General features: G+C 40.9%; 1 protein-coding gene and 1 long non-coding RNA gene across 5 annotated transcripts in view; one reads left to right on the top strand and one right to left on the bottom strand.

Annotated features, from left to right (window-relative positions):
- SHISA6 (shisa family member 6) overlaps positions 1–25,685 on the bottom strand; it is a 327,855-nt gene that overhangs the window by 232,954 nt on the left and 69,216 nt on the right. The window lies entirely within an intron of this gene.
- On the top strand, positions 7,962–25,568 carry LOC135967944 (uncharacterized). The gene is made up of 2 exons (XR_010582283.2): positions 7,962–8,087; positions 25,370–25,568. It is a non-coding gene; the product is annotated as an uncharacterized lncRNA (long non-coding RNA).

Genomic DNA, 25,685 nt, shown 5'->3' with positions numbered 1-25,685 from the left:
CAATTCAATTCTGATACTTACTACCTAGAGTTAGGGCAAACCTCAGCACTTAAAAGTCTCAGTCCCACAAGATTGCTTCCTTTCTGGATCTCTGGCTGCAACTCTCAGGCCTCCTGTACTTTGAATGAACCGGCTATAAACGGGATTTCCATGACCCCCATCTTCATGCTCAGTAATTTCTGGAATGGCTCACAGAACTCAGGAACACACTTTGCTGACTGTCGCCAGTTTATTATAAAGGAGAAAACCCAGGAACAGCCAGATGGAATAGATGCACAGGGCAACGTATGGAGAGTGGGGAGCACCGAACTTCCGTGCTCTCTCTGCGTGGTGGTAGAAATTTAATTGCCAATGCACCATCCTCCCAGGGCCTCCACATGCTCTCCAGACCAGAAGCTCTCTGACTACCACCCTCCATTGTTTAGGGGTTTTTGTAGAGTTTTCATGACCTCAGGTGATCTGCCCCCCTTGGCCTCCCAAAGTGTTGGGACTATAGGCATGAGCCACCATGCCCAGCCACCTGAGGTCAGGAGTTTGAGATCAACCTGGCCAACATGGTGAAACCCCATCTCTACTAAAAATACAAAAAATTATCTAGGAATGGTGGCATGCATCTGTAATCGCAGCTACTTGGGAGGCTGAGGCATGAAAATCACTTGACCCCAGGAGGCGGAGATTGCAGTGAGCCAAAATCACGCCACTGCACTCCAGCCTGGGAGATGGAGCGAGACTCCATCACAAAAAAACAAAAAGAAGAAGAAGGAGAAGGAGAGAGGAGAAGGGAGGAAGAAGGAAGAAAAAGAAGGAAGAAGAAGTAAGAGTTTTCATCGTATCAGCCTGATGGATTATTAACTCAAGCTCCAGCTCCTGTCCTGTCCCTGGACGCTGCAGGAGATGGTAAAAGTTCCAGGCCTCTAATCAAGCCTTCATCTTTCTGGCAACTGCCCCATTGTGAAGGTATCTAAGGGCTCACCAAGAATTGTTTCCTTAGCACAAAAGATGCTCCTATCACCCAGAAAATTCCAAGGATTTAGGAGTTCTGTGTCAGGAACCAGGGACAAAGACCAAAAATCGATTTCTTACAGTCCCATACTCTCAACCCACTGGCTCTGACAGGTTCCCTCTCCACATGGACCAGAGACACCCACCTCTGTGCCACCCTGAACATCACAGAGTGGGGCCTAAATATTCCTTATCACGCATGATCAGTCCCAGGTCCTCAAGCCACACCATGAGGGAGTCATTGCTGCTGTGTTCTTGTCACAGTGATGAAGATGTGGCACGCACACCAAAAGGCAGGTCACCCCCTGGCAGCTGCCGCACAGGGAGGCTCCCCGCTGTTCTGCAGGCTCCTGGATCACCATTTCATCTGGACACAGACTTCTCCAGACGCTGCACTGGCAATTTGAATTCTACCACCACCCGAGAGGCAATGACAGGAAACACTCCTGCAAGCTTTGGAACCAGGGGTTAGGCAGGCTTCCAGTGGAATATCCCATGACGGGTTGCTCTGTCAAAACCCTCGACTAATTCATTGGAATTTTTTTCTAAAGCAGTGAGAGTGGGTTAACAACAGATCTGATCATCTAGATGCGCTCCAACCCCGGCACAGGCATCATCTACCCACTTGAGTTTAAAGGCCCGGAAAGCTGCAGGAGGTGGCTCCCAGCTGAATTTCCACGGAACCTGGTCTGCACAAAAGGAGACAGAAGGCAAACCTGAGCTGGTGAAAGGGAGACAGGCTTGCGGCTCTCTCCCTTTCCCCACATATGGCCCACATCCTCCCTGTATCATGGGAGGTGGGACCCATCAGCGGTGCGTTTATTTTACGACTGACAAAGAACAAAGGAGCCTTTTCAAAAGTTTTGGGGAGCCCATGGATTCAGGCCAAGCTCTGATTACAGTGCATGTTTATTCTTAAAGTGTCCAGATAAAGAATTCATAATTTTACCCATAAGGACGGACAAAAAGCAAGTTGTCCCCAGTCTATGGTACGCAGGGTAGCAGAGAGCTGCTATAAAACCAGAAAAAAGCCCACAGATGACTCACCCAGCTGAGGAAGGTAAACACATTTATTGTCTTTCCTTTTTTTTTTTTTTTTCCAATGCCGGTACTTCTGTCTCTTTGCGCCAATGAGACGGGTAACGTTTTAATTAGGACGCTCACTTGTCTTCACTTTTCAAGACAGGTGGGGGAGGATGGTGGTGTTTGGATAATTGAATCCATAACTCCTGTGGTTATAAGTGTGCACAACTAATCAAGGAGAGTGTGTGTGCTTGAGGGGGGGGGGGGAGGCTGAGGGGGAGGGAGGGAGGGAGACAGAGTAAGATGGATGAGAACTGAAGGATACAGAGAAGAGAGGAAGTGACTGCACTCCACCGGCAGTGTGCGCGTCTCTGAATGGAAGGTACACAGAGCCACAGAGCGAGGGGAGCAGCCACTGAAGGCTCCTGTTTGTGTGCAGAGCTGGGAGGGTCAGAGGGAGGAGAACCAGAGGTAACAGCAAGACTAGAGGTTTGTGTGTGAGAGAAGCAGCTGGAAAGAGAGAGAGATGCAAAGGAGGAAGTGACCAAGGGGGCTGTGTGTGTGTGTGTTTGAGAGAGCCCTGTCCATGTGAGCTGTGGATCAGAGAAAAAGAGAGACAAAAAAGAAGAAATAGGGAAAGCTTGTATGTGAGAGAGCAAAGGGACTGTGGAATTTGATTGTGAGTGCATGCACGGGGGGGCTCCAACCCATGCATTTGGTTTAATGCATCCCGTCTCGTCTATTTTAACTGTGTATTGTTTTTATTTATTTTTTTATTCGAAAAGTCATTAAAAATAAGAATAGAAAACTGGAGGGGCCGGGCACGGTGGCTCACGCCTGTAATCCCAGTACTTTGGGAGGCTGAGGTGGGTGGATCACGAGGTCAGGAGTTCAAGACCAGCCTGACCAACATAGTGAAACTCTATCTCTACCAAAAATACAAAAAATTAGCTGGGCGTGGTGGCAGGCACCTGTAATTTCAGCTACTCAGGAGGCTGAGGCAGGAGAATTGCTTGAACCCAGGAGGCAGAGGTTGCAGTGAGCCGAGATCATGCCACTGCACTCCAGCCTGGGCGACAATGCAAGACTCCATTTCAAAAAGGAAAAAAAAAAAAAAAGAAAAACTGGAGGGAAGGAGAAATCACCCACAGACCTACCTCTCAAAAATAAACGAAGCAGGCTTTGCATTTTTTTCTCTAGATGTAGCTGTAAATCCTATTTAATTGGACTTCAGAATTCAGTGGTGAAATTTACCCGGGAGAACTTACGTTAAGCATTTAGCAAAGGTTCCCACTGAGAGGAAGCAGGTGGGAAATGCTGTTTGTTGTCTCTTTTGGCCTGTACTTCTCTGAAGAAGCAGCTCTTCCAAAGGAATGTCTTATGTTCAGTTACAGAACTGAATCAAGCCAATAAAGTCAAGCCAATAAAGAAGGGTAATGCATTTTGAAATCCCTCCCTTTTAAGCTTCCTCTGGATGTCACTGGGACAGGAAAGCCACGCCTCCACATCCCGTGGACAGGCAGATCAGCCTGGGAGAGTTAGTGCACAGATGTTTCTCCCTGCAGGCTCCCAGATGGGGGGATGTGACTCTCACCTCAAGGAATGCAGCCAGTTCTTATAAGCAAAACATCCACTCGCGTTTCTAACTTCAGTTATCTGTGGCTGGCTAGAACTTCAAATCTGCTATTTTCCAAGACTGTACATATCCAAGAATGACTTCATGTTGTCACTATAGGTGAGATGCTTTGTCTCGGCATGAGCTTCCTGGCTCACAAGCACTCAGAAAAGTCAGGTGCTTCCCCACTGTCTCTGGTCCTTGATACCAAAGACGAAGGCCAACCTAAATTTTATTCATCTGACTATACAATAGTTTTTAAATTATCTCAAACATCTGGATACTTACTACTTTTTTTGTTTGTTTGTTTACTTGTATGTGCTGGTCATTTGGCAAGGTGCTTCACGCATGGATCTTTTACTTTTGTTTTTGCCTATTAGGAACAGCACCCTTTTAATTTGGACCCCAGGGAAGCTCAGGGAAGGTGATTTGTCTGCATCTTTGATTAGGATGCCTCAAAATTTGTAGATTTTCTTCAGGAACAGGTCTAATTTTGGTCTTTTCCCTGTGTTTCCTACCTATAATCTTCTGCCTCTCTCTCTCACTCTCTTTCTCTCTCTCCCTCTCTCTCTCTCTCTAGCATTACTCTCAGAATTTTAGAAAACATTCCCAATTTGCCATCCTTATTACTGACTAGCCTTTGCTTGATGTCAGTTCTACCCTTTCCTTGCCCCGCCATCACCTAGCACAGATGGAACAGATGTGAGTCTGCCTGGAAGCCCTAACATTGGTAAATCTCATCAGCCTCTCTCCATAGCAATGCTGTTCAGTTCGGGTGGTCCAGGTGGGTTGTCTCCCCCTCCTCCAGGCCCTGGTGGCAACCATGTGACCATGGTCTGGTTAATCAGAGTACTTCATCCCACTGAAACCGGTTCAGATATGAGCCAATCCAAGACAGGTCAACCAGAACCCGGGAACATTTGCTAGAAGTATAAGGAAAGGCTTTGCTTCCCTCTGGGATACTAAGCTGTAAGGATGATGCAAGTTGGGACTTGCTGAGGGCCGTATTCTACTCATATAGAAAGCCTTATTCTACTCATATGGAAAGCCGTATTCTATTCACATGGCTGTATTCTACTCAAAGCTGTATCTACTCAAAGCCGTATTCTACTCATATAGCTGTATTCTACTCACATGGAAAGCCTTCCCAAGAATGAAATTAAGGCAAATAGAAAGATAGGGGGGAGAGGGAGGGAGGGAGGGAAGGAGAGAGAGAGAGAGACAGAGGAAAGCATCACTGGAGCACCTTGATCCAGGTGTGCCTGAGCATATTACACACAATGAGCCAATGCTTCCTTCTTTCACATAACCTATTTTAAGTCGATTTTCTCTATCCTACAATGGCTAAGAACCCAGACCAGGACAGCTGGTTCTGCTGGACCTTGCTGGGATCTTCTCCTGTCCCCTCCAACTGGTTCTTGCAGATCTGCTTAATAAAAACCACATAGGGAAAGCTGTAATGCCCAGTATATTTGTTCCCAAAGCTCTCCCAAACTCTACCCTTACCTAAAATGTTTTACTTGCATGGAGACTCTGCCTGCCAAGATGCACTGTGCCACCACCCATCTCTCCACCCCATCCCCTTCCTATTTTCTGGAGTTTGTAGGGAAGAGTTGGGAAGGGAAGGGCCAAAAATGTATCAATTGAAGAGAAGATGAATGCCCAGTTATCTGGAAACTATGCTTCTCAGTGGAAAATCACTGAGATAACAGTAAATGGTAACCCTACCCCTATGCACATTAATTCCACAAATCTGATGCCGATTTACATGTTTAAGATAGAGATGTAATGACGTTGGAATTAGTAAAAATATCTCCAAGATTCTGATAGCAGCTTAACCCACGGTGTCCGTGTTCAACAGTCCATGAGCAGCTGTTCTTCTTTCTGTCTTCATAGGTCACTTGATGGGAAACGGGAAGAGGCTACACCAGGGCTACTAGCTAGGCAGACAGCATTTAAAGCAGGAAGCCCTGCCACCTTTTCTTTATTCCCTCTTTGAATACAGGCAATTGCAATCTTAACACCTGCTGACTGTAATAACTTAGAGGCTAAGATGAGTCAATGTGCCTGCATGGATGTCCTGAACATCCACTGAGTACTATTTATTAAAGCATTGTTTTGATTTATCGTTATCATCATTATCACCATCGTTACTAGCAGCAGAAGCACATTCAAGCATGGGGCCTTTACATCAATGCGCCCTCTGCCTCACAGCAGCTGTGCCCACAGCACACTCCCTCCCTTCATTCAGCTCCTTATCAAAAACCTCACCTCCTTAGAGATGACTCCACCTAAGGGGCACCCTTTTCCTCCCTCTCCATTTTCCCCTTCCCTGGTTTTCTTTGTTACTTCATCATACTTTCCTCTACCTGACCTACTTCATATTTATTTTTTTCGTTTGGGTATTGTCTCTCTTTCTCCTCAGAATGTAAGATCCACAAGAGAAACGCTGTTTTGTTACTTGTAGTTTTTGTTGGGATATTTGTTAAAAGACTCTTGGTGACTGTATTAGACTTAACAACACACACGTGCAATTTACTGATTGAGTATTTCCTACATACCAGGCACCATTCCAAGTACTTTAGATGTATTAACTCAGTTAATTCTCAAGAAAATCCTGGAAGATAAGCACCATTCCCATTCCCATTTTTTGGATGGAGAAACCAAGACACAAGAAGGTTAATGAAGCTGCCTGTGGTTCTGCAACCAGTAAATGTCAGAAAGAGGCTCTGAATGCTTCCAAGGCTAGATCAGAGCTGTGGCTGCTAATCACCCCACCACATACAAAGCAATCGTTAGGGAAAAGTTCTCTCATCGCCCCTGTTCACTGCTGGTGGGACCGAAGCCCACAGAGGTGGGGAAACATTGCACTAAGGTCACAGGGCTGAGAACCTGCAGTCATGTGGCTGGAGTCCAGGACCCAATTTCCTCCCCAATATGCTGTACTCATTTCTAGTTCATTTGTTGCCTTGACATAGTTTTTATATCTCCATTTGATAGATGCAGAAATTGAGGGTGAAAAGACCATGCTGGGTTTCACAACTAGTAACTGCCGAAGGAATAAACTGTATGTGTCACGCAAAGAGTGAATGAATTTGTATTTATGAAAAAATATATACATGTTTTGATTTAACAAAATTGTGTGTGTGTATCTACGAGAGAGAGAGAGAGAGAGAGAGAGAAATGCTTCTGAATGGGGAAGCTTTAACTTAAACTGTCTTTTGTCGGCAGTTTAAACCTCTTTCCTTCAGTGGTTTTTTTTTCTGTTTGTTTTGTTTTGTTTTTTGTTTTTTTGAGATAGAGTCTCACTCTGCTGCCCAGGCTGGAGTGCAGTGGCACAGTCTCGGCTCACTGCAACCTCCACCTCCCGGGTTCAAGCGATTCTCCTGCCTTACCCTCCCAAGCAGCTGGGAATACAGGCACCTGCCACCACGCCCAGCTAATTTTGGTATTTTTAGTAGAGACGGGTTTTTGCCCTGTTGGCCAGTCTGGTATCGAACTCCTGGCCTCAAGTGAGGCCACCCACCTTGGCCTCCCAAAGTGCTGGGTCCTTCAGTATTACTGAATTTATATTGGATATATCACTGGCACTACTAGAAAAGATTTTTTAAAGTAGATAGAGCTTCTTTTCTCTCCTTTTCTTAGAAGAGTCCTAAGGCCTCTCTACGCTAACAACAAGAGAATATTTTGGTCCCACCTTCTCATCTCTCTGATGATAACACCAGTCCTTGGGGAAGGGAAATGACTTGCCCAAGGTCATTTGGTTAGTGAGCAGCAGAAACCCCCCATCATGGTGATCTTTTGAAATCAGACCAACTCAGAAGTCAGGTTGTTCCAGATTAATGTGTATTCATGGTATGCAACCTAGGAAGAATCCTTTTATCCCGGATGAATTTGGAAATGAGAAAATAGTTACAGAGAGAGAAAGAGAAAGACGGAATGCTTCTGAATGGGGAAACTTAAACTGTCTTTTGTCAGGAGTTTAAACCTCCCGGGTTCTGCACCATAAATGTCAAACACTAGGTTTTTAGACTCATCGATCCTCAACAGCATTTATTTGGACATCAGTCTCTATCAGATAGTTCCCTTAAACTTTATAGGAGTATTCCAACCCTAGGGTTCCTCCCACTCCACCCGGAGGGTTAACATGTCCACAGAGTTCAAGAGCAAGGACATAATAGACATTGAAGATGTCCTCTGTACTATCTCATTTGCTATTTCAGAATCTCATTGTCTTAGAAGTTTCCCTTAAGTCCTACATTGCTGGGCATGTGGTAAGATAATCCAGGCTGCTTTCTCCTTGACAGGGGACTCCCTACTCTGGGACGTTGGGAGAGGAAAGCATGGACCAGGGGAAGAGGCCTGCCTATATCCTCAACCTAAGTGGATCAGTGGACTGACGAGTGATTCAGTCTATGCCGCCAAGGACAAAGGATTTCACACAGAGGTCTGGATACAAAAACTTTGCATCATCCTCAATGTGCATGTGCTGAAATGTCCTCTGAGCACATCTCCCTCTGGAGCCAATTAACGGTGTTAGACAGATGGTCTAGGATTCGGAAGGTTGAGGTGCTGGCCAAATATGGTGCCATGTCATTATGAATGGTTGAGTAAATGAGCTTGGCCCCAACCCCAAGACTACTCTGTTGCTGATTGACCGTAGAATTCACTGCCTATTGGTTCCCTCTTCTCATTTACATCATTGACAGTTTAGAACCCACAATACTACAACACACACACGTGAATGCTCACAGGATTCTGAGTGCCCTGGAAGAAGGAGTGAACAAAGGCTGCACGTGTCTTTAGAGGGGAATAGAGAAAGCAGCTGACCTCTGCTACTTTCCTTGACCTTGCCCTACATCCCCATATTTAGGGCTTTTTTTTTTTTTTTTTTTTTTGAGACAGAGTCTCGCTCTGTTGCCCGGGCTGGAGTGCAGTGGCACGATCTTGGCTCACTGCAACCTCCACCTCCCGGGTTCAAGCAATTCTCCTGCCTCAGCCTCTCGAGTAGCTGGGACTACAGGTGCCTGCCACCACGCCCGGCTGATTTTTTGTATTTTTAGTAGGGACGGGGTTTCACCGTGTTAGCCAGGATGGTCTCCATCTCCTGACCTCGTGATCCACCAGCCTTGGCCTCCCAAAGTGCTGGGATTACAGGCGTGAGCCACTGGGCCCGGCCTTTAGGGCCTTTAATACTGCATTGCAGGGTCACCCAGTCCCTGAATCAACAAGTCTTTTGGGGTCAGGGAGGAGCATATTGGACATTGGCTGTCCCCGTTATTGTTTTTTTGGCATTGTTAACTAGAGATTGCATATAATCATAGGCTTTCAAAGCAGGAAAGACTTAGGGATCAGCTAAGCCAACCTCTTCATTGTACCACTGAGAAAGTTAAGCCCAGGGAGGAAGTAATGTTTCTCACTTTAGCTACCCAAATCGATGTCTCTTGACATCAAGCCTTTTTTTTTTTTTTTTTTAAAAAAAAACATGGCACACTTCCCTGCAATTATTTTGCTTCTCTAGACTACAAAACATGAAAGTAGATGGGGAAGATTTATTGCCACTTCACTTCCTGATGCTGTCTTTTTTGAAAGACAAATGTTTCTTTCCCCTTATTGTTTTGGGATAGGCTTCCTGCACCAAAAATGGGCTTGATTCCATTTGCTGTTGTGAAGCTCGCTTTCACCTAAAGGTTGTCAGTGCCCCGGAATTAGGGGCTGGAATTCCAGATGGAGCTGGACAAGGAGATGGCCATTTCTGGGTCACCCAGCTGCCCAATGCCCTCGGGTAGCCGCAGCAGCGGGGAGGGTAACCTAGTTTGCTTAGGAAATATTGCAGATGTCCCAGTTTATCCGATGCAGTCCTAGAAAAGTATTGGCACTGTCCTGTTTCTAGAGCTCGTGCCGTTCAACCTGCCAAAGCCTCACTGCCCCTTCAGCCTGATGAACTGAAACACAGAGGCCAGCATCCCTGCTCCTGCTCCACTTTTGGGCCCGCCTCAATGTGCCCCCAACTTCACCATTTCCATTTGGGGTGATCCTCGACTGGATCAAGGCTCTCCTGACATGTCAAGGCTGCCATTTGAGAATAATGGCACATTTCTCAGGACGATCTTCATGGACATTTGACCCGTACCGCGTAAGAAACTGAAGCCAGAAGCTAGGATGTCACCATTTGCTTGGTTGTGAGGAGCAAAATTGGCAAAAGGAAGATCTAGGGCAGAACCAGTGAGGTGGGGAGGGCACAGGGACCAGGTAGGCAGGTGATTGGAGACCCTGTCCTCACTGTGCTACTACTGAGTCAGGTCACTTTGGATATCTTCAATCACCACTCTGTGACTTTCGGCTTCCTAATTGTGCACTAAGAAGACCAAAGCATAACAGGTCGGATGACGTGGAATAGTAGTTTGAGATTTTAAAGTAAACCTAGAAGCCATGCCTCACAGATCTCCAACATACAGTTCCAGATTCTCCAGCTTGAACTTAGAGGCTTGAAGAAAAATCACAGGAGGGTCTTGAGGAGTTGGGGATGAAGGGGAGGATTATGGCTGGCATGGCCTCTACTCTCCACTGCCACCCCCAATCGGGAGCACAACTGTGTTCTCCAGCCCCGATACCCTGCCTACCACCCAAGGTCCATTTACAGATTTCCCTGAAGGAAAAGAGCTTCTACTATCCAGGAAGCTATTGGCACTTTCCCATGAGTTCCATGAGGTCAGGGGCCCTGTCTGTTTTGACTTACCAAGTATCCCCTGTGCCTAGCACAGGCCACAGCACTCAGGCAGTGCTCAAGAGTTACTGGATGAATAAATAAATAGGAGTTCCTTCTTCTTCTGTTCATGCCAAAGACAGCTCACAGATAATTTTCTTTCTAAATGCTGTGTTACGGGGGAAAGGAAGAGTGTCATCGACAGGAAAAGGATTGGAAAGTCTTCCCTTGTGTATGGGCATCAGATTCGACAGCCTACATGTGCCAGTCTGACACACTTGCATGAATCTTTGATAAGATGAAAACCCGGCACCAAAGCTGAGAAGAGCTGCAGATGGACGGGAAATATTCCCAAGAGATTCGGGGCCAGAAACTTAGAAATGTGGGCCTTCTTGGGTTATCACTTCCATGAAATAGGGGTGCATATACTGCTGGGTGTACACGCTGAGATGGCAAGGGCTCCCTCAATCATTTTATTTGTTATAGCCCTCCTTCTGCATTTGACATTTTGAGATCTGGGATCCAGATTTCAAGCTGCAGCAAAAAGTAAATGAAACATAAGTGCTTTGTATCATATGTAAATTATATCTCAATAAAGCTGTTTACAAAAGCAAAAGAGGCTCAAGTACAGCTGAGACTGTGGATGAGGGGACTACACCCATGCTGAGGTCCCTGTAGCATAAGGGAAGGAAAGGGGTCATTGGCGTGCTACAGCCTGGACCGGGAGAGCAAAGCCTACAGGTTGAAGTCCCAGCTCGACCACGAAGTATCATGTATCATGTATTGTTATTATTTTATTTATTCGTTTATGAGACAGAGTCTCGCTCTGTTGCCCAGGCTGGAGTGCAATGGCGCGATCTCGGCTCACTGCAACCTCTGCCTTCCAGGTTCAAGCGATTCTCCTGCCTCAGCCTCCCGAGTAGCTGGGATTACAGGCATGCACCACCATGTCCAGCTAATTTTGTATTTTTAGTAGAGACGGGGTTTCTCCACGTTGGTCAGGCTGGTCTTGAACTCCCAACGTCAGGTGATCCACCCGCCTCGGCCTCCCAAAGTGCTGGGATTACAGGCATGAGCCACCGCGCCCAGCCCATGTTATTATTATTATATGTATCTGATTGTTATGAGGACGGTGACCTTGAACAATCCTTTCTCTTTGTCTCAGGTTCCTTATTTGTATCATAAAGGAAGTTGGATGAGATGAGAGCCAGCTTTCTATTATTCTTTGGTTTGGGAATTATTTTAAGACAAGCTAATGAAGTTTAGATAAAATTAGAACGATGTGAGATTTAAAGAACTCACCCTGTTCTCAGTGATAGATTAAGGAACAGAATGGAATTCCATGTTCTTTTGTGAACTTGCTTGCTGAAGGACTTGTGAAACATTTGGTCCTGTGGGCATAGGATGGGAAGACTAGTTAACCTGACCCGAAAAGAATTTTTCAAGAAACTAATGTCAGTGAATCACTCCTTTCTTCCCCTAGTTTAACTCTTTCTTTCTCTCAAACTTCAAACCTTAGGGAACCCTTAAATTCTACAGAAAAATCTCAAAATTTTCTTCTCAAATAAGCACCCTACTGACACCCACTCTTCCATCTCCCCCTCAACGCAGCCTTTAAAGAATGAATGTAGTTCCACATTTCTTTTGTAGGAGCCTGAAGATACTTGATAAATGCACTCAAATAGAAATCCAGCATTTCACATTCAGATCAACCCATGTGTGCATACAAGAAATTCTCCAACATGGATCAAATATACTGAATTAGTACCCCTAAGAAAAGAATGATTTTTTGCAAATTAATTAATACAAGTTAGGTTTTTGATTCTAGTATAACTAAAAAGGAATTGTATGCCAGTATCTCAAGTACTCAGCATGTCCTTCACAACTTTTCTGTAAATCTCATACTGTTCTAAGTTAAGATTATTTTAAGAGAAAAATCATAGGAACTCAAAGATATAGATAACATTTAAAAATTAAGGGCAAGGCAAAAGAGATGTTTTCAGATAAATACAAGTTAAGAGAATCTATCACCAGCAGATTCACTCTGTAAGAAATTGTAAAGAAATTTCTTTCTACTAAATGGAAATGAAGCCAAGGGGAAACCTGAATATCTAGGTGAGGAAAACAAGTCCTGGAAGTGGTAAATACATAGATAAATACAAAAAACTGGTTTCCTTTCTTTTTTTACATTCTTTAATTGATTGAAAAAAAGGTGAAACAATGTGGAGTGGGGCTTAGAACATACGTAAGAGTAAAACTTATGTCACCAATAGACAAAGGATGGAAGCGATATAAGAAGGATAATATTGCTGAAAAAACTTTACATTGTACATGAAAATAATGTTAACTCATAGTAATGGTAGATACTGACAAATTAAAGAGACATAATCCCTAGAGCAACCACAAAAAGAGTTGTTTGAATTTAAACAACTTAAGTTTTAAATTACTTTAAAAGCCTATAGAAGAGGGGTGTCCAATCTTTTGGCTTTCCTGGGCTGCAATGGAAGAAGAAGAATTGTCTTGAGCCACACATAAAATACACTAACACTAACAATAGCTGATGAGCTGGAAAAAAAATCACAAAAAACTCTCAATGTTTTAAGAGAGTTTAAGAATTTGTGTTGGACCGCATTCAAAGCCGTCCTGGGCTTCATGCAGCCTGTGGGTCACAGGTTGGACAAGCTTGTTATAGAAGAAATGGAATCCAAGCAAAGAACAAAACAACAACAGAAGCAAAAACTTGATTAGCCTAAAAAGGATCAACAAAGAAACAAAAAACCGAGGGACCAGCCAGAAAACAAATAACAAGATAGTAGATTTAAATTCAACTATATAAATAATTACATTAGATACAAGTTGAGTAAAACAGTGCAATTAAAAGGCAAGGATTGTGAGACTAGCTACAAAAACAAGACCTATCTATATGCTTTTGTAAATTGCTGCTTTTTAAAAATAAAGTCACAGACAAGCTGCCAGTAGAAGGATGCAAATAATCTACCATGCAAAATCTCAAATCCCTGACCAATATTGTTGGTTGCCAATCCAGAATTCATTCTCATTGCTTTTCTTGTTTGCCTGCCTTTCCTAAAGAAGATGGAAATGTTAACCATTACTGTACTAGCCTCTTTTGCAGCTAAGAGTGGCCATATAATCTAGTTCTGGGGTAGAGATGTGAACAGAAATTTCCCAACACTGCATTAGCTTTCCTGATACATATGATACATATAGCTAAAATCCTATATCTCCATTAACCCTACCTTGACTATAAAAGTGATACATGGCACTATCGTAGATATCTTGTGACATGAGGATCAAGGCCAATACAATGACAAGGATGCTGGCTAGTATATCACTGAGCTGCTTCATAAATACTTCATCCCTCTTATTTGGTGAGAAAAATATACGCCACTTTGTTCATGTGATATTAAGTAGGTATTTAGTGTTTTAAAACAGCAATCCAAATTTCTAAGTTTCATACAGACATGAAAGAGCATTTTCTTGAATCTACATCTATATATGATCTGTCTGGCATCACATTTCCCACCCTGCATTACACTCAGATGATACATTTTCACAAAATTATGATTCTTTGGAGAACAAGGTATGTCACACTCATATATGAGTTCTCTGCCTCCTGAAGGCATTATTATGTCACACAAAAGAAGAGGATGGGGGTTCTAAAAATGAATGCTTCTCACAGATGTCCCTTTAGTTGCCTATGTTTTGCTCCTGCTGCTGCTGCTCCTCTTCCTCCTTGGTTTCTTTCTTTCTTTCATTTTCTTTCTTTTTCTCTCTCTCTTTTTTTTTTTTTTTTTTTTTTTTGGATGGAGTTTTGCTCTTGTTGCCTAGGCTGGAGTGCAATGGCACAATTTCGGCTCACTCCAACCTCCACCTCCCGAGTTCAAACAATTCTCCTGCCTCAACCTCCTGAGTAGCTGGGATTACAGGTGCCCACCACCACGCCCAGCTAATTTTTGTATTTTTAGTCGAGACAGGATTTCACCATGTTAGCCAGGCTGGTCTCAAACTCCTGACCTCGTGATCCGCCCGCCTCAGCCTCCTAAAGTGCTGGGATTACAGATGTGAGCCACCGCACCCAGCCTCTTCTCTCTCTCTTATACCAGCCCCAACCCCCATGCACAAACACCAGGGAATTACAGACTGGGGAATTAAGACCTATTACTTCCCAATTTCTCTGAAACAGCTTATTTGTCACTTGATGTTAAGCATCAAAGAGTTATACCAATATACCCAAAAGAGTCGAGATACAACTAAGGTTCAGAATAGTTTTCTTCACTATGTCCACATAAATCATTGAAAATATTTACTTAAGAAACAGAAGACTTCTGCTCCAACAGCCTACATTAATTTCCTCATTCCCTGAATGCCAGTTCATGTATTAAACATGAAGTATTTACTATATTTCAGAACCCTAGGGACACAAAAAGGAAACAGCCACTGATTTTCTCTTTCAAATGCTTTAGAACTTTTCCAAATTCTTGTCTTCTAGTTTTCTTTTTAAGCAATCTGCTGTCATAATTGTTTTAACACTGCAGTACTGTGACCTTTTTACACGTACTTTCCACGTTACTTAACCGAATTGATAAGAAAAAGAACAGAAACCTCCTCATGTCTGTCTCCAATGACTAGCAACGTAGTTCTCACTTCATGTTAGCTAAACACTTTAAGGAACTGGATACATTTTGAATAGTGTTTATATCCTCAAAAAGGGGGAAATAGAAGAACCTGAATAATCATAAAGCTATTATGTTATCATTTTCCTTCAATTTGTAAAAGAAAGCTAGTCAAATATGACTTATTTAGATGGTTAGAGTACTAATTTTAAAAGTAAAGCAATCCACATTTGCAACTCTTCAAGGAGAACAGCAGCATGAAAAAGATGTATCAGAGGGAACCAACTAAAGAATCCCTGAAAGTAGAGTGAACTCAAGAAACAGAAAACAACTTTAAAACAAGTAAAATTAGTTTTTTCAGAGACCTTTGAGAGATTATTATACCAGACATAACCATACACTCTTATTAATAAGAAATACAGTCCAGGTGTGGTGACTTACAGCCATAATCTCAGCACTTTGGGAGGCAGAGGCAGGTGCATCACCTGAGGTCAGGAGTTCGAGACTAGCCTGGCCAACATGGTGAAACCCCATCTCCACTAAAAATACAAAAATTAGCCAGGTATGGTGGCACATGTCTGTAATCCCAGCTACTTGGGAGGCTGAGGCAGGAGAATCAATTGAACCTGGGAGGTGGAGGTTGCAGTGAGCAAGATCATGCCATTACACTCCAGCCTGGGCAACAGAGTGAGACTCCATCTCAAGGGAAGAAGCAAGAAGAAGAAGGAAGAAGGAAGAAGGAAGAAGGAAGAAGGAAGAAGGAAGAAGGAAGAAGGAAGAAGGAAGAAGAAGAAGAAGAAGAAGAAGAAGAAGAAGAAGAAGAAGAAGGAGGAGGAGGAGGAGAAGGAGAAGGAGAAGGAGAAGGAGAAGGAGAAGGAGAAGGAGGGGAAGAAGAGGAAGAAGAGGAAGAAGAGGAAGAAGAAAGAAAGAAGAAAGAAGAAGAAAGAAGAAGAAGAAGAAGAAGAAGAAGAAAGAAGGAAGACGAAAGAAGAAGAAAGAAGAAGGAAGAAGAAAGAAGGAAGAAGAAGGAAGAAGAAAGAAGAAGAAAGAAGAAGAAGAAGGAAGAAGAAGGAAGAAGAAAGAAGAAGAAAGAAGAAGGAGAAGAAGGAGAAGAAGGAGAAGAAGGAGAAGAAGAAGAAGAAGAAGAAGAAGAAGAAGAAGAAGAAGAAGAAGAAGAAGAAGAAGAAGAAGAAGAAGAAGAAGAAGAAGAAGAAGAAGAGGAAGAAGAAGAAGAAATAATAATAATAATAATACAGGTCTTAGAAAATAAAATATAATAAAGACAAAAACCAGTGAAGAGTTGGATACTAGAATAGATCAGGTTGAAGTACAAATTAGTAGACTCTAGCCAAAAGGATAACAGATCCAAATTGAGAGAGAAAAGTTAAAAGCCACTGCAGATAGTTTGAGCAAAATCGAATATCCTTCTAATGAGAATTCTAGGAGCAGAGAAAGAAAAGGACAGAATGAAAAAAAATCCAAAATCACTTACATAATGAAGACACTGAATACCTTATGAAGATATTCGTCATTTATTCCTCCAAAAATTCAAGCATTTAATAGACATTTATCGAATGCAAAGGACGATGGTAGGTACTGCATATGCAATGAAATACAAAAGCAGACACAGTCCCTGCTCTCATAGAGCTTACGGTAGTAGGAAAAATAGATATTATACCCAAACACATATGTACATACATAAAATGCACTTCTGCCGTTCTGATAAGAGCAACCAGGAACCAGTAAATGGCATTATAGCAGGGCAAGCCAGGAGGGTGCCCAGGCAGCAAGTCAGGGAAGCAGTGGTCAGGTTCACATTGAAAGGGCCTCCTAGGGTGTGGCGGATGGTACATGTGAAGACAGCATTCTAAGAAGAGGGAACAGCTTGTACAAAGGCCCTGTGGCTTGGTACATGAAGAAGCTAAAAGAGGCCTAGTGAGGTGGGAGCTCACAAGACAAGGAAATAAATGAAATATGTAAATCCCAAGTAGAAAAAGCAAATATTGCCAGTTTCCAAAAAGCAAGACTAAAGGCAGTTACAAGGAGAGATTAGTATTATACTTCCCAGCTGCAAAACTAGGTGTCATAAAACAATGGAACAATGATTTTGAAGTGTTGAAGTTCAGATAATTTGAATCTAATTTCAACGTGCTAAAGAATTAATGCTCCATTTTTTTCTTGTGATAATAGCACTGTGGTTATATTTTCAAAAAGTGCCTTTGTCTTTTTGTCTTTCAGAAATACATAAAAAAGTTACTATTTATGGATGAAATTATATGATGTCTGTGATTTGCTGCAAAATAATCCAATGCAAAAGTGTAATAATCCAGGTGGAGTGAGTGGCAGGGACAGGTCAGATAAGCCAAGAATGGCTGAGGCATAAGTACAAAGGGTTTACCTTACCAATCTCCATATATCTGTATTTGTCTAAAATTTTGCTCTAATAAAAAAGTTAACAAAAAGAATTAAAATAATTATACCTAGAATAATAAAGAATTTTTTCAGAAATATAAACACTCATAGAATTTACCAACCAAATATTCAATCTGTTTTTAAAAAGGAAAGATGACTCTACCAAAATAGAAACAAAAATAAAAGCAAAAGTAGTAAAGAAAGGAGGGAGGGAAGAAAGGAAGAAAAACACGCAGACAGACAGGCACCCAAGTAAGCAAGCAAAACAAAAACAAAGTCTAACAAAACAAAATCTAAATAATTATTTAAACTGCGATTGTGAAATGCAATTCAATTATTTTAAAAGAATTCCTAAGAAGTAAAAACAACCAACCAACCACTAAATATACATGTGTGTATTTAGGTATATATATATATAAATAAAATGATACAGAAAAGCAGAAAAAGTACTGAACAAAGATAAACTATATGTTTATGATCAATAAGAAATCAGGACTATAAATATTAGGTAACAGACAATACAAGGCAAAAAAAAAAAGCATCAAAACAGATAAAAACAAATACTACATTTTGGTAAAAACGATAAACCAAAGTAAGCAATCATAAATTTTTTTGAATAAAAATAAAATACAATAGAGAAACATTTAAAGCAAAATTCAAGAAAATAAAAGAGAGTCTGGCAAAACTACAATTATGACAAAAGACATAACTAATTCACTAAGGTTTTTAAAATATAAAGCCAAATAATAAGATATATAAATTATACACAAAACAGGTAGCCATATAAACGTAAAATATGTATTTTCCAAACATCTATAAAACATTTAGAAAAATCAGTCATTAAGCCAGAAAAAAGATATCAATAAGCCTCTCAATGTAGAAATGGTAACAAGAGCTCATTCTCAAATTAAAATACATGTTAGTGAGTAACGGCCAAAATAATAATTGTCTGGAATATTTTCTAATGTAAACATAAAAACTCTTCTAAGTAATTTTTATGTAAAAAAGGACATTGAGCTAAAATTATACATCATTTAAGAAATAATAAAACAAAATCCTGCTATATTTCAAAGTCTAGGTGACGTGGCCAAAGTCTAACTCAAAGAAAAAGTTACCACCTTATCTGCATTTGTGAGAAAATAAGAATGAACAACACTAAGTTAAGCCTACATAAAAGAGAAGGATGGGCCAAGTGTGGTGACTCACACACTTTGGGAGGCCGAAGTGGGTGGATCACTCGGTTAGGAGATCTAGACCATCCTGGCTAACACGGTGAAACCCCATCTCTCCTAAAAAATATAAAAAATTAGCCAGAGGCATGGTGACATGCACCTGTAATCCCCATTACTTGGGAGGCTGAAGCAGGAGAATCACTTGAACCCAGGAGGCAGAGGTTGCAGTGAGCCAAGAACGCACCACTGCATTCCAGCCTGGGCAACAGAGCAAGACTCCGTCTCAAAAAAAAAAAAAAAAAAAAAAGGAGCGACAGAGAGAAGGATGGAACTAATAGAAATGCAAGGAGATTCCCATTGAATACAAGAAAAAAAAAAGACCTGAAAATCACATCCAAACCTTGTTTACTGAAACACTGGGAAAACTGGTCTTAGCTAAAGAAAGTAAACTCACATGAGCGCACACAACATCAGGAATGGCACAGCAAAAGTAACAAGAGTTACTGTGAAAACTTTACAACTAATTTTTTTTTTAAACTCTATGTTCAACTTTATGTCAATAAATTCCAAACATTAGATAAACTAGACAAAGTTAGCTCAGGATATAATGAAAATTAATGGGTCAGTAGCAATGAAGATAATGAGCAGGCAGGCAAAGAGCTACTTTACTCAAAATGCACCAGATCATCTGATGATGGAGTTTGATACCACTTTTAAATAACGCATATCACTTTTGTCATTTAAACCACTTCAGAGCATAAAAAATGGTTAACAAAAAATTCAGTGTTTTTTAAGTCTAGATGATAAAATGTCTTGTAACAAATACACGGGAAATCTCAGAACTCTATGTTTGGCTCTCATACCTAAACCAAACCAAATTTTGATGGGGAAAAATCTGAATAAAATGTTGGCAAACAAATTCTCAGTGTAGTAATACAATAAAGCATCAAGGCCAAGGTGAAATAATTCTAGGAATTCAGGGAAAGTTCAAGAATGGAAAATCAAAATACGTTATATAATTCATGACGTTAAAAAAAGAACTATCGTATGATCAAAGTGCAGAATAAGTTATTTTTTTAAATCATTTTTTAAAATGTCAGTTTTGTAATCTGAAAAGTCACTTTTCAGTAAAAAGCCATTTTTTGGTAACCTGTAAAGATTAACTTAGTGATGAGTCCCAAAAGACATTTCTATAAGGGGTGCCTGTTACCACTATATTTCTCTTTTTTTAAAGAGGTCGGAATCAATGTAATAAGAAAAAAAGAGTAGGAGAAATAAATATTGAAATACAAGAGGCATAGCTGTCATTTTTTTGTAGGTGGTATGATAGTTTACTTATAAAATCCAAGGCAGTCAACTGAACCACTATTAAAACTAGTAAGAAAATTCAATAAAGTTACAGAAAAACACACAAAAATCAATAACTTTCCCACATACTGGCAAAATCCAATGAAAAATAACTCCATTTATTTAATAAGAAAAATGATAAAATGCCTTGTAATAAACACAAGAGGAGGATTGAAAACTGAAAATTTTGCCAAAGGGACAAGAAGGAAAGTATGAATAACTGAAAAGACATACTTCTGGATACAAAAACTCAAGATGTTTAAAATGTCAATTTACCCCATATTAAGCTGTGAATTCCATTCATGTCCCCTTAAAATATCATTGATTTATTTAAAAATAAAACTTGAACAAACTGATTCTAGAAGTCATAAAGAAAAGTGGATGCACATGAACAACCAGAAATATTTTGTGAAAGAATCTGATGAGGTGTGATTTACACTTCCAGACATCAAAATGGATTATAGAGCTCCAATTAAAAAAAATGAGCAAGGGCCAGGTGCGCTGGCACGCCCCTATAGTCCCAGCACTTTGGGAGGCTGAGGCAGGTGGATCACCTGAGGTCAGGATTTCGAGACCAGCCTGGCCAATATGGTGAAACCCCATCTCTATTAAAAATACAAAAACAATTAGCCAGGCGTGGTAGTGGGCAGCTGTAATCCCAGCTACTTGGGAGGCTGAGGCAGGAGAATCCCTTGAGCCCAGGAGGCGGAGGTTGCAGTGAGCCAAGACTGCACCACTGCACTCAAGCCTGGGCAACAAGAGTGAGACTCCATCTCAAAAAACAAACAAAAAAGCAAAACAAAACAAAACAGTACGGAATGATGTAAAGGTACACACTGAACATATATAACATATATATGTTCACGCACACATACATATATAAAAATCTTAGTTTCCTACCTTATTTATAGACCAAAGTAATTTACAGATTCATTTTAAAATCTAAGGGTTTTTTCTCCCAATATAGACATTGAAATAAAAAAAAACATGCAAGCATATTTTATAAATTTGCAGAGGGGAAGCTCTTCCTAATATGACAAAAATAAATTACTCGGCACCAATAAAGGAAAAAATGAACAAATCCAACTTCATGAAAATTTAAAATGTTAATACTTTGAATCATGAAATAGGTTATAACCAACTGTGGAAAAATATTTGCAACTCTATATAGTAACCAAAATGTATCTATTTTCTAAAATACCCCTAAAGACCAATAAAGAAACAACAGAACAGTCTGTCAGTTTGGTCCGCAGGGTTGTCAGTTACAGCAGCACAAAGAGTTCAGTTTGGGACTCTCTGAGCTGTTCACTGAAATTATCACAACCCACTCTCTAGTTTCACTGACTTCCAGATACCTCTTTTGCCTCTCTACAGTCTATTCTATGCACAGTTGTAAAAGACTTTAGTATATCTTTATTTTCAATAGCATTACATCATTCTCTACCTAAAAACCTTCAGGGGCCGGCCATCCAACTCTGGTCCTTCTCTCTCTCTCCGTCTTCATCTTCCTCATCTCTCCTCCAGCATCACCAGGCTCTGGACTTGCTGGTCTTCCCTAATCTCCCTGAGTTCTCAGGAAGATAGCAGACATTGTTGCTGCTGTTTGGAAGGCTTGGCAACACCACCTCAATTTCCCAGTTCTCAGCTCACCCTGTTGACCTGGCTGACTCCTCCACAGCCTTCAAATTCCTGCTTAAATGCCACCTCCCCAGAGAGGACTTCCCAAAAGGTCACAATTAAAAGAGATGCCCCTTTTAATTTCTAGTTTAGCTTCCACATACAGTTCCCACCTTCATAGTTTGTTTCCAACTTGCAATAATTGTGTCTGTCTGACTACTTATTTCTGGATATCATGTCCCTAGAATACCTTTACTAGGACAGGGAAAATAATCCATCTTGTTCACTTTTCTATCCTTAGCAGCTAGAGGAATTCACAGTATGTAGAAGGGATTCAAAATATTGTTGAATTTAAAAAGGGGGGGGAGAAAAATAATATGAATAAACTATTCATAGAAGAAATATAAGTGGTATTAAACACATGAAAAGAAAAGCAAACTAAATAACAGTGAAATACAATTTTTAAAACTCTCTCAGATTGGAAAAATAGAAAAATTCTTAATATTCAGGGTTATGGAAGTTATAGAGAGAAGTGCACTATCAGATACTGCATGAGTATATACTAACCCAATCATTTTGGAGGCAGTTTGGCTTTTTAAAGTGGTGTGCTATGATCAGATAGAATTGATTTGAACTGGCTTACAAGGGTCTGTAGTTAAATATTCAAGAATAGTTTTTAGAGGAGTTGGTAGCTTGAAATTGCCCATGGTGGGAATTTTTACACCAGGGAAACTGGCAAATGGTACAAATCAAATGGTTGTTTTTGTTTTTTTGTTTGACAGAGCTTATAAGCACATTAATGCCTTTACCTATAAAAAGAAAAAATGGGAATGATTTTGATCTAGCATTCTATACAAATTTTGCACAAGTGCACAAGGAGAATATATATTTTTTTTTTAAAAAAAGTGGCAACCTGGATGCCTATACCCTCACTGGTAGGGGAATGATTTGATACATTCATTCCATATTATAAAATGGCCATTTAAAAAGAATGAAATAGAACTGTGGATACTGCCATAGCTTATTGCTGAATAAAAAAATTGTGAGGACACCTCTGATATTACTTCATTTTGACAAAACCATATATGCTTATATTGTTTTCTATGTGTTTGGACAAGGTTTATTTGGATGATTTCTCTTAAAGGTAGTGATCCCTTTGGACAACAAAGGAATCATTGATCTAGGAGTGAAAAAGGAGGTGGGTGGTACATTTTGCTTTTTATTCTATTCATTTATAGATGACGTGCATTTTCAAAGAAACAGATATTATTTTCAGAAAAATACAACCTTGAGTGACTTTTGTATTAAAGCGGTAATCAAATTGACTAATTAAAAACCATAACAAACAATGAGAATAATACATAGCAAAAATTACAAAATGTGGAAAGGGTTGTAATAAGAAGGAAATTCATAGCTTTTTATAATTTAATAATTAAAAAACATGATAATTAATTAAGCTCTCAACACAGTATATTAGATAATAAAACTTAGGGAAATGAAGAGAAAAGGATTAATGGATAAAAGTGGCAATTAATAAATTTAGAAAACATCAAAAACTGTAAGTAATAAATAAGTCCTAAACTCAGTTCTGTGAAAAAAAAAAAGTAAAGCGTTACAATTTCTGACATATTTCATCAACAAAAGAAAAAATATCAGCTGGTGTGGTGGCTCACACCTGTAATCTCAGCATTTTGGGAGGCCGAGGTGGGTGAATCATGAGATCAGGAGTTCGAGACCAGCCTGTTCCAACATGGCAAAACCCCATTTCTACTAAAAATACAAAAATTAGCCAGGCGTGGTGGCATGTACTTGTAATCCCAGCTACTCGGGAGGCTGATGCACAAGAGTTGCTTGAACTCGGCAGACGGAGCTTGCAGTGAGCCAAGATCACCCCACCACACTCCAGCCTGGGCAACAGAGTGAGACTCTGTCTCAAAAGAAAAAAGAGAAAAAAGAAAAAAAAATCTAAATATCTAGCTAGCTATCTCTATCAATAAGAAGACATAATTAACAATGCAGAGATTAAAATTCATCAGAGTAGTTATATGAAAATGCCAATAAAATGGGTGTGCTATTTTTTAAAGTATAATTTTAAAAACCGTAAAACACTGTTGATTATGAAAGAATTTTCCAACTTTGTTCCCCCACAAAAGAGGTTTTGAAGCTTCAAGGAATGTCTTATGCTGTTTAGGAAAAAAGAGGTAAGCATTCCAATTCATTGGACTAGTACTGTGTTACAACAGATTTGTAAAACATTTTACAATGCATTTTACTAGTATAGCCATGACTCCAAGACCTGCCACATTATATAATAACAAACAAGAAAACCTTACCTGCATAAATGCAAAGATTCCAAAGAAAATACTTAGTTTCCTGTCCACACAGTAGCCAGAGGTGATCTTTTTTTTTTTTTTTTTTTTTCCAGACAAAGTCTTGCTCTGCCTCCCAGGCTAGAGTGCAGTGGTGCGATCTCGGCTCACTGCAACCTCCGCCTCCCAGGTTCAAGCAATTCTCCTGCTTCAGCCTCCTAAGTAGCTGGAATTACAGGTGCATACCACCACGCCCGACTAATTTTTTTTTTTTTGAGACAGAGTCTCGCTCTGTCACCCAGGCTGGAGGACAGTGGCGCGATCTCGGCTCACTGCAAGCTCTGCCTCCTGGGTTCACACCATTCTCCTGCCTTAGCCTCCTGAGTAGCTGGGAACACAGGCGCCTGCCACCACATCCGGCTAATTTTTTCTATTTTTAGTAGAGACGGGATTTCACCACGTTAGCCAGGATGGTCTCCATCTCCTGACCTCGTGATACGCCTGCCTCAGCCCCCGAAAGTGCTGGGATTACAGGCGTGAGCCACCGTGCCCAGCCTAATTTTTGTATTTTTAGTAAAGACCAGGTTTCACCATGTTGGTCAGATTGGTCTCGAACTCCTGACCTTGTGATCCGCCCACCTCAGCCTCCCAAAGTGCTGGGATTACAGGTGTGAGCCACCGTGCCTGGCCCAGAGGTGATCTTTTTAAAGCGTAACTATGATCATGTCTCTTCCTTGCCCCTAACCCTCTAAGAGCTTCCTATCTCATTTAGAATAAAGTCTAGAGCTTTCCTCCGGCCCCCGAGGTCTTTCATAATGGGCTCTAGTGATCCCATTTCTTCCGTCTCCTCATGCTCCTTCTGTTCCAGCCATTGAGGACTCCTTGATGTTCCTCAAACAACTCAACTGCAGGCCAGTCTCAGGGCTTTGCATCTCTGACTTTGTTGTTTCTTGACCACCCTGAGCAGCAATTTTGATCATCTTATATCCCCTCACCTGCATTATTTCCCTTCATACTGTTTGCCATTATGTGAAGTTATACAATGCACTCAGTTATCTACTGACTGTCAACAGCCTTGAGTTGACAGCAGTATTATGACACACATGTAAACAGATTTTGCTCATTCTGGTAGTCTCAACCCTAAAACAGTGCCTGGCACACAATGTTATTATGAATTTGAATATTTGTTTACCTCCTCAAGTCAAGACAGCATAAAAATAAAGTGCATAATGGAGACTGTCCATCCCAATCCATTCTCCCCATCTTCTATGGTATGAGAACTGCAGCCTGACACACATGGCTAGCCAGACACACTCCCTTTCCCAGCCTCCCTTGCTGTCAGATGTGGCCATGAGCCTAGGATCTCACCTAAGAAAGGTGAATAAGTACCGTGAGCCACTTCTGGGCTGAGGCCTGAAAGGTGCCGGAGGTACTCATGCTGAAGCCCAGCTTTGGCCATGCAGCTGAGGACAATGCCTCAATATGTGAGTGAATGAATGACTAAATCCTTTTTCTTGACACTTCTATTCCAGGTTTGAAAATGGGGAAAGGAAATCCAAAATCAAGATAAACCACAGAAATCTCTCCGTACAGGAAGAACCTTAAAAGAGAAACAAGCACTTTCTCTAAAGTGAGCTGCCAAAGTTATCACACAAAGGCAGGGCAGAGCAAATGCTTGCATAGGGAACATCTATCTACTTGATTTAATAAAGAGCTAAAGTTATTGACAAACCACTCTGTAAATTACTGATGATGCCTTAGAGTATGGCCACTGAACAGAATTCAGTTATCACTCACAAGAGGGTAAAAATCTAACATCACAAGTTAAAACACTGAAGCATCAGAAAG

This window comes from Macaca fascicularis, chromosome 16 (genome assembly GCF_037993035.2).
Source record: "Macaca fascicularis isolate 582-1 chromosome 16, T2T-MFA8v1.1".
Taxonomy (NCBI): domain Eukaryota; kingdom Metazoa; phylum Chordata; class Mammalia; order Primates; family Cercopithecidae; genus Macaca; species Macaca fascicularis.
The sequence above is the reverse complement of the archived record's forward strand: the minus strand, read 5'-3'. Positions and strand labels throughout refer to the sequence as shown.